This window comes from Mastomys coucha, unplaced genomic scaffold, assembly GCF_008632895.1.
Source record: "Mastomys coucha isolate ucsf_1 unplaced genomic scaffold, UCSF_Mcou_1 pScaffold7, whole genome shotgun sequence".
In the NCBI taxonomy this organism is placed as follows: domain Eukaryota; kingdom Metazoa; phylum Chordata; class Mammalia; order Rodentia; family Muridae; genus Mastomys; species Mastomys coucha.
This window is the reverse complement of record NW_022196913.1, coordinates 56,902,288-56,912,043: the sequence shown is the minus strand read 5'-3', so window position 1 is coordinate 56,912,043 and position 9,756 is coordinate 56,902,288. Positions and strand designations below refer to the sequence as shown.

At 43.5% G+C, this 9,756-nt stretch overlaps 1 long non-coding RNA gene across 1 annotated transcript; it reads right to left on the bottom strand.

Annotated features, from left to right (window-relative positions):
- Positions 1-6,405: 6,405 nt before the first annotated feature.
- LOC116082770 lies at positions 6,406-7,582 on the bottom strand. The gene is made up of 2 exons (XR_004115423.1): positions 7,453-7,582; positions 6,406-6,584 (listed from the first exon to the last, which is right to left on the bottom strand). It is a non-coding gene; the product is annotated as an uncharacterized LOC116082770 (long non-coding RNA).
- Between the last annotated feature and the right edge of the window lie 2,174 nt (positions 7,583-9,756).

Genomic DNA, 9,756 nt, shown 5'->3' with positions numbered 1-9,756 from the left:
AAAAAAAAAAAACAAAAAGAAAAAGAAAAACATTTGACTATTTTACACATTTGACTTCGTGCTGGGGTGTTATTCTAGAAATAGTGACGCAGTCTAGTCAACATGCTAGTGAACTCACTGTGGTGGTGATCTGCTGCTGTGGCACAGCACACCCTTGGATTGAAATTTCTTCTTGTTTTATTTCTCCTTATTTTTAATGGGGTTGTTAACACTGAATGCTGTTGTTCTCTGAGACAAGCTGCAGCCACCATGGCTAAGGCCAGAACAGCAGAGGGCTTCATGACCTGGGTTGAATCAGAATTCTCACAGCCTACCAGATTACTTTTCATTTTGTTTCTTAAGCTTTCAAGACAATTGTTTTTCTAATTTTTTTTTTAAGTCAGAGAATTAGGAAAGGGTCAAAGAGACTCTCCTGTCAGAAGACAGACATAGAAACAGGTTGACCAAGACCAGAGGACCTGTGGTGCAAGCCCAAATTTGCCCTCTAGCCAGAGTAGCCATCTCTGTTGAGCACCTAGAACTTTAAGATTCACTCTTAGGCTTTGAGATGGATCAAACTACATTGTCCCAACGAGAGAGTCGTGACATCATCCTCTAATCTCAAAATACCTCGTCCGCCTACCTTCCTGTAGAGAGCGTAGAGAGCATCCTTAACGCCTTTAGCTGATGTGAAATCACCATGACCTTACGGCACTCACCTCTCACACTGTAGAAGGAGGAAGCTGGATGGTCACTGAGGAGAGAAAACCAGGACATTATGGCAACCCTGTCTTTCTGTGGGTATGTATGAAAATTTCCAGAAAGAGTCATACCTGCGATGAAGTTCTGCTCGGCTGGTTAGAACTTAATGATTACGGAGGGTTGGAACATTGTTTAGATCCAGAGCTAAAGCAGCCTCACCGGTCTCCAGAGAAGGCATCAGGTCCCTTTGGTCTGTATCTGAGCTGACACCATTTCTGGCCATCAGGTGACATCTTCGGGTGTATTAGCATAGCACTGATTTCTACCAGCCCAGAGGTAAGCCTGCCATCAGATACAATGACAAACCTATTGCAACTTCCTGGACTTGGCTGTGGTCGTCAGCCTGATGATCCCATTCATGTACGGGGCAGATATCCTGACTCATGACTTTCTTCCGTTGTCAAACTGCTTTCATGCTGGGAGGTGTCATTTGGGGTGACTGGAATCCATGCTCTTGGGCACGGTCTTTCCTAGGAGGCTCAGAATAAAACACACTTACTCCCTTTGAGATGACAGCTGTATCCCGCTTGACAATTTGGTGCCTATTATCAACTAACTGTCAATCAATACCTATCAATCAACTGTCAATTAACTATCCCTGGAGAGTCCTCTCCTTAGTTCCTGAGGCTCTGCCTTTCCCTTTGTTCTGAGCTGGTGGCTGGGTACCCTCTTGTTAGCTTCAGAACATTCAGTCAGCACATTTGATTTGTTTGCTAGCATTCTGCAGTTCACTCACATCGCTCGACCTGTATCTAACTGTTTCCTTTTCTGTTCATATTGCAACATTGCCTTTCATAGTATAGAACTTCTATGAGCGCCTGATCACAAAGATACGGAATAAACAAGTTTTAAAAAATATTCTGAAGGGGGGAGTAGAGAAATGGCCCCATTGCTAAAAGCACATGCTTCCCCTGCAGAAGGCACCAGTTTGGTTCCCAGTACACACACCATATGGCTCACAGCTGCCTGTAACTGCAGCTCCAGGGGATCTGACACTCTCTCTGGCCTTTGTGGGTATCTGGCACACATATGCCCATGCACATAAATAAAAATAAAATATGTCTTGAAAGACAGACCCTGAAGATGAGATGCATTTGCCCCCAGCAGGGTGGGGGTGTCAGGGAACTCTCCAGAACATGACATGTCTGTACGGGGAAACTCAAGATGGAACACTCCATCATTCTGTGGGAAGGAAACACTGACCCACTGGTGTCCTAAGCGCCTTCATGTTCCTGGGAACATGCAGAAGAATCCCAGGACCCAGCAGGGGCCGCCATCTGAGGTGGGTCCTGATGGAGTTGTTCTCATGAGCAGTGCAGAGTTGATTCAAAACCCAAGCCGCTTAAGAAATGATCCTTTAAAACAACAACAACAACAAAACAAAACAATACTAAAATAAGCAACAGAAACTCAAGAAAGAAAGTAAAAAAGACTATTTACAGTGTACTGGCATTAGGCATTCCAGCTGTTTTATGAATGATAATTATGAAAATTCAACTCCTAAGGTTTTTTTTTTTTAAATGGGGAACATTTGATACTCTCTATTTTTAAGCAGTTCTGTGTGTGAGCATGCCAAGCTGAAAGTACTGGGCTGTAGAGTGGATGAGAGCACATTTAGGAGAAGATATAGATGCAATTGCTAATCCATGAAAAGTCAGTACACCCTTGGGAAATGTATCAGTTGTGAAGAGGGAGATTAACAAACAGGGTACCAGTAAGGAAACCTTAGAGTGTGTTGAAATTAAAAGTAACCCTGAGCAATGTAACTTCTCAGCTCCAGCATGGCAAGAAAGCCAAAGCCAGAGCGGGATGCTGGGATGTTCGCAAGCCAGAGCGGGATGCTGGGATGTTCGCACCGCCATAAGAGAGTGGGATGCTCGCACCGCCATAAGAGAGTGGGATGCTGGGATGCTCGCACCACCATAAGAGAGTGGGATGCTCGCACCGCCATAAGAAAGTGGGATGCTGGGATGCTCGAAAGCCAGAGCGGGATGCTGGGATGCTCACACCGCCATAAGAAAGCTTGTAAAAGATAAAAGTGAAAGACAGAAGGGATGTGATCAAGTTTTCTATAACTAAAGTAAAAATTAAAGGCTTTTTAAAATGTCGTGCCTTAGGTTACCAGAAGAGGGCAGTGAATCACCTAGACAGGAATTACAGATGGTTGTAAACTTCCATGTGGGTGCTGGGATTTGAACCTCAGCCCTCTGGAAGTGCAGCAAGGGTTCAGAACTACTGAGCCATCTCTTCAACTCCACAATTTTATACTTTATCCCTTAGAGAAGCTGATGCTCATCTTCAATGGCTCTCCAGATCTCCTACTCTAATTGAGTCAAGAGTCAAATCTTGTTTTAAAAATTTTTTAATTTCATTAAAAATTTCAGTATAACTTGAATTTAAATTTTTGACAGGCTTCAAATTGATGGAAATTTATTTAAAATGTTCTCAAAAGAATGCATTGGGGGCGGGGGGCGGGGGTTCCTCTGTTTCAGATTCAAACTCCTGTAGTAAAAAAACAAATTTCTCCCTTCAGGGAAAAAAAAAGAGAGAGAGAGAGTGAGTGAACTGGATCCACACAATTAGAAGACAGTGTTACTATTTATATCACAAATATTAAACTACAATTCACGCCTAGATATAGTGCTCGATCTGTTAAGATGCCTATGGCTCTGCCATGGAGTAATCTGGCTTGATGATCAAGTAGGAATGTGTCACTAAGAGGCTATAACCCTGAAGTTACCCATCTTAGCTACTGTTCTATTGCTGTGAAGACATACCATGGCCAAGGCAACTTTAAAGAAAGCAATTAGTTGGGCATTTGCTTATAGTTCAGAGGATGAGTCCATGGTCTTTGTGGTGGGGAGCATGGTGGTAGGCAGGCCTGACACTGGAGCAATAGCTGAGAGCTTACACCCTGATACATAGGCAGGAGAGACACAGGAGGGAGGAGGGAGGAGGGAGAAGGGAGAAGGGAGGAGGGAAGAGGGAGGTGAAGGAGGGAGAAAGGTAGAAAGGGAGAGAGCAACTAACTGGAAATGGCATAGATTTTCAAGACCTCAGAACCCACCTCTAGGGACACACCTTCTCCACCAAGGACACACTTTCTAATCCTCCCTGAACATTCTACCAACTGAGGACCAAGTAATCAAATTTATGAGTCTATGGGGTCCATTCTCATTCAAACTACCATAGTATCCCGTGACACAGTTAGCCAGGGTTGAAAACACGGTATTCTGCACTCATATTTTACTAATTAAGAGTAGATGTTATAAAAACAATTTTAGAGTCTTGTTTCTCTTTTTGGTTTAAAATGGAAATAAGATTTTATTATTCCTCCAAGTCTATGATTTCTGAGAAATTGTATTTTATCTCTCTCTGCCACTAATGCTGTCTTGTGTGTGAAGGAGAGAACAGTCGAATTTAAAATGATATTGTGTTGTTATCTGGCTTCTCCAGTGTGACTATTCCAAATTGACATCTGGTATATTGCCAAAATAATAGGAGAAATAAAATTGTTAGTTACAGATACAATATTTTGAACAATAAAGATCAATATTTCCTTAAGTTAGAACTGATCGTACCAGGCATGGATTATAAAATCAAACCAGTCAAAAAACCCTAAAATTAAAACAATAAGGAATAAGCTCAGGTGCCCTAAACAACAATTATAATGCTTTATAAGACATGGGAAAAACATAGTAGGTTTAAACAGTATGGTTCCTGCCCCGTGGTTAAAATGTCTGTTTCCCTTTCTCTGTGCTTGTCATTTTGCATAGTGTCAGAAGTCTTAATGTTAGCAGCTCTGGGACAAAGGCCAAGGGTGCCACACAGCCATGGACCCAACAAGTGACAATGCCAACCTGATAAGTAAGAGGTATATACTGGTGTGACAGTGACAGTCTATTAAAGGGCTCATTAACCAACCTCTTTGTGATTACATTTGAGGCCTGATTCACAGACTGGAATTCATGTCTGATACTGGGAGCCAGATCAAAAGCCTGAAGCTCAGGTCTCAGGTCCTGTGGTCAGGTAGAGTGCGAGACTTTACCACTGTTGTTTTCCTGAGCAAGCATGTCAAACTGTCTTCTCAATACTTATGAATGCACACATACATTAGTGGTGGCCTCAATCTCCAAGCTCCTCCCCCTCCTGTGGGCCTCAGTTAATGCAAAGATCTGTAACTGGCCAAAGTACTGAGAAAACTGTCATTGTGTGTTCTGCCCTAAATGGGACATTTGTACAAATGTCCCCCAAGTTTCCAGGATCATCTTGGAAGAGGAAGCAAGGAATGTATGACCTGGTGGATGGGGAGGAGTGCCACAAAATGCTATCTTCCAGACAGGACGTGAGGTGACAGCAGCAGAACGCCCCTGCTCAGGGCCTGCCGGGGGACCAGTCAGCCTTCCAGAAGGGATGAGGGGGGCTCATGAGGCTGTAGCTGAGGATTTTTGACTGTTGATGGATACAGAGGGTATTTTTTCTTTTGGGGTATTGCTGCTGGTACATTGCCTGGGTAGATAGTCCCAAACATGCATTTGTGGAGGCATCACCAATTGAACCCAATGGATTATAAAAAGTTTGCATAATGAAGGTGTTTGAGGAAGTATTAGGAGGTAGGTGTCCAGGGGGAGTGCAAAAGGGGCTTTGGACAGTATCTGATCAAGATACACCACATATATGTAGGACATTATCAAAGAATAAATAAAAGTGATTTTTGAAAATGCATTCCCTTGTGTGTTCTTGAAGATAAAGCTTTCCTGGATGATTTTTAACATTATTATAGTGCTTGTATTATATGTCCATGAAAGTGTTTTTCAGGTAGGAGGGAAGAAAAAAAAAAAAAACCAGATCATACTATGCTGATGGTGGTACTGTGCTCCAGGGTATCTTTGTCCCATAAACTACCGTTTCTGCCTCAAAACTGCTTTCCTGTCTCTTTGGCCCTGACTCTTAGGTCCTCGGATCTAAGATCTAAGAGTCCTAGTACCACGGGACTTATCGTTTGGGACTTACATTTACCTCCAGATGCCTGGCCAGTGGGGCAAGCATTGGCGAGGGGTGACCACAGACAAGTTAAAGACTATATATTGACTGATTAGAATGTTACGGCTGTGGAGAATTGGAATGATTCATATCCAGAGATTAAAATTACCTTGGGCAGTCTTCACTTGCCTTGACGACTATCTAGATCCCCATCTCCTGAGTCTGACCACCAGCTTCTCCCAACTCAAATGCTAGGAACATCATCAGGTAACATCATCTAAGGCCTGTATCAGATTCCCCCCTCCCCCCATGCCCTTTGGGTTAGCTTGTCTGCCTGCTGCCCCCACCAGCTTGCTTATTAAATGCTGTGACCATGAACATTCCTGGTAGAGGATGGGGAGGGGGGAGGAATATAGGGAGGAGGAAGGGGAGAGGAAGTGTTGGAAGTTGTTTGGGGTCGCCTGAATCCCTGTTCCAGGGCTCCAGTCACTCCTGGATAAACCTACTCCCTCTGGGGTGAGAGCTGTTTTGTATGGACACCAGTATCCAGTGTTTTCCGTATCTGAGGACTATGCCAACATCAGGGAAAATGGCTTCAAATAAAGAACTGGGTTTTAAATACCTTTTTTTGTTTTTTGGGTTTTTTTTTGCCTTCTATGGGAAGTAATGGCAGGCTATTAGTTTAGAATAAGGCGTTGGTGTCATGGCATCTTTATCAATAAAGGAGCTCCATGATAAAACCACACCAGGAGATTATGAAGGAAGGAGAAGAGACAAGTGTTTCCACTCCAGAAGAGAAAACCAGAGTGTCTTGAGATAAGCATGGGATGTTCGAATCCAGGTGGAATCCGGGTGGACGTCTAGGTACAAAAAAGAAAAACACAGAAATTTGCTGAGCTCAAGAACAACAACAACAACAAAATCTTAAAATGAGTTTCCCAGCTAATGGAAACAGTTGCTATCATTGATATCAAGTTCATTTTCAATTTAGTATTTTAAAATAAAAATTGTAAAGTGCCTCATGATCTGTAGGCATGAGCTTCTTTACAAGGCCCCCACAGCTGCCAATGTCATTAGCTTGTCTGTCTGACCTAAAGGAAATTACTACCGTGCAGCAGCTGAGCTAGGGAGACCGGACTAGAAACGAGAGAACTTAAAATCACCAGTGATGACTCTACAAAATAGAATATGGGGTCTCCTTAGCGGAGCACACAGGGTCTCCTTCATCCTCACTAAATCCCCTCTTCAAAGTCATAGCCGAGCGCTTGTTCCAAGAATTAGACTGGACTCTCTTTTGTGTCTTCAAATAGATGGAAGGGCGGGGGAGTGACCCCGCCCACACCCACACACCCACAGAGCTGCCACTGCTAATTAGTGTCTCTGCTCACCACTTCCTGCTCGCACAGCGCTGCCCAACCCTGCCAAGCCCTGCGGGGACACACAGACTAACAGTGTTTACAAGCCAACATGGCTCCGAATACTCCTCAGCTATGCTCAGTAGGCACAGAATTCATTTTCTATGCAGAGAGAACTTCACCTAAGCTTATATTGGAATGATGGATAAATTCTCTGCTGGATGTAAATATTTTACCACAGGAAAAAACCAACAACTCTATGAGGTGAATTATCAAGCAGAATAAATTAGAAACAGTAAAAACACTTTTGTTGACTTAGCCCCCTGCACGCGTCTGCTTTAATTCAGTGTCTTTACACATACTCCATTATTACCACGTTTCTCTTTCTCAGATGTTGGCCGGCTTCTAGGGAAAAAGATGGCCGTCTGAGAGAACAGCCATAGCATTGTTTCAGGCTTCTCAGATAACTATGTAATTTCTGGTTGCAGTCATTGGGATTCTTTCTGTAAAAGATTATAGATTCAGTCACCAGTTAGCATGCTGTGTTGGAGATATATATATATATACATATATATATATATATATATATGTATATATGTATATATAAGAACTCTTTCAGCTTCTTTTAAAAGGTAGTTTATTTTTAATCACATGTACATATGTGTCTTGCAGGGGTATATGTACATATGAATTTAGGTGCCCATGTTGGCCAGGAGAGGACGTTGGACCACCTGGAGCTGGAGTTAAAGGTGCTAATGAACCATTTGACATGGATGTCAGAAACCCTCAGCTTTGCCCACTTGGAAGGTAGACACTGCCTGGGCTCTGCAAAGGGAGGTTTTTTTGTTTCCTTGTTCTTTGTTTTTGCTTTTAAACTAAGAAGCAGTCTTTGTATCCATTTATGGTGCACCATATGACACACGTACACAATAGATCTCTCAGAAGGGAAGCAGTTCCATTTCTGTGAACACCAGCCATGTCTTAAGTGCAGGCACTTCTGACCTTTCTCCATGTTAATTTTTCATGGGTCCTTCCTTGATAGACAAACCTTGGCCTGCTTCGTAGGGGGAAACTCAGATTCGTTCCTCCTCTCACCAAGTCTGTTCCCCATTTGATTCTTGTTCTCTCTCCTTTCCTTCCCCACCTCCAGTGACCACCATTCTCCACCCCCAACCCCCGCTCTTCTATGAAACCAACTCCTCAGTGTCCACTAACCAGTGAGCACGTGTGCCATCTGTCTTCCTGAACCTGGCTGGTTTTATTCAACAGAGTGGCCTCCTATTCCTTTCTTGTGGCAACAAGTGGTACGTCATTATTGCTTCTGGCTGAGAAATAGACCACTATTTATAGAGAACACATTTTCTTTTACTTTTTTTTTTTTTTAATGCATGGCACACTGTGTGGAAACACTGGGGATTCAAGCCTGGCTTCAGCAAACAGGAACTGGTAGCTGACATATCAGCAGCAGGCCTCGACCTGCCTCCTGTTCTTGTAACTGAGCACTGCACACTGTAATTTATGCAGCATCAAGTCCTATGAGATTCACAGTTCTGGAGCCTGGGGAGTGAGGCACATGGAGCTGGTGTGTGCCTGACAGCCAGTGAGGACCATAGTGTCACATGGTAGCATAGTGAGGAGATCACATGACAAGACTGAGCTTGGTGATCTCTCGCTCTTTTTATAAAGCCACTAATGACATCAGGGGGCCTCACCCTTGTAACATGGCTTCATCTGCCCTGACTGCCTTCCAAAAGTCTCACCTCTGAACACCACCAACACCTGACTTTGGAAATGAAGTTTCTAATACACAAAACTGGGATGTACTCAGACCTTACATTACATAAGTAAAGTGACTGCCTACTTGCTTTATTATTGTCTGTTTCCAAAAATATAGCCTGAAGGGACCAGGGAGCTTCTAGTCTTTCCTTTCTGACCTCAGCTTCCAGGAGTATAGGGTTCCAGGAGTATATTTTGTCCCATCCTCTGATTAGAGAGATGCTGTAGCTGTCAGGGAGATGGTGAGTGGAAAAGGGACCCAAGAAGAGAGGTGCATTCTAGATTCTTAGAATCTAAAAGACTCACGAAGGTGGGTTCAAGGGAGTGCACAGGAGGCATTTCAGATGGGATTGGGAGAGCTGAATGGACTGCAGGGATGGCTGTTTGGAGCACGCCTGAGCTATCCCATGACCCTCTCCTGCAGCACTCACAGTTTGCCCGTATCAGCACTGCAGCTGTGGAGGTCATCTACGTGCACAAATGTCAAAGCACATGGCTTAGTGAGACGAAATTCTGTCAAGAGGGACTCTCAAGGCCTCAATGGGAACTCAGAGAATATCACAGAAGACTTAGGCCAGTCAATTTAAACATCTGAGTGAAACCATTATATTTTTGTTTCTCAGAAAATGATATAGGCAACATTGTCTCAAGAGGTAGAAAAGCCAAAGAAACATCGTGAAAGCATTTTCAAAAGCTACTGAAATTTTGCTGGGTGCAGGACCCTGGAGCTGGGATCTTTACCAGGAAGAGCAACTTCCTGTAACACAGAGAGGTTCTGTAGAAGAGAGGGTAGAAGGGACCAGTTCAGACAGGTTGGCCAAATAGTGGATGGTCCATCTACACTGTATGAAAACAATTATGCCATACTTATAGATACAGAGTTATATGAAGACATGGAAGA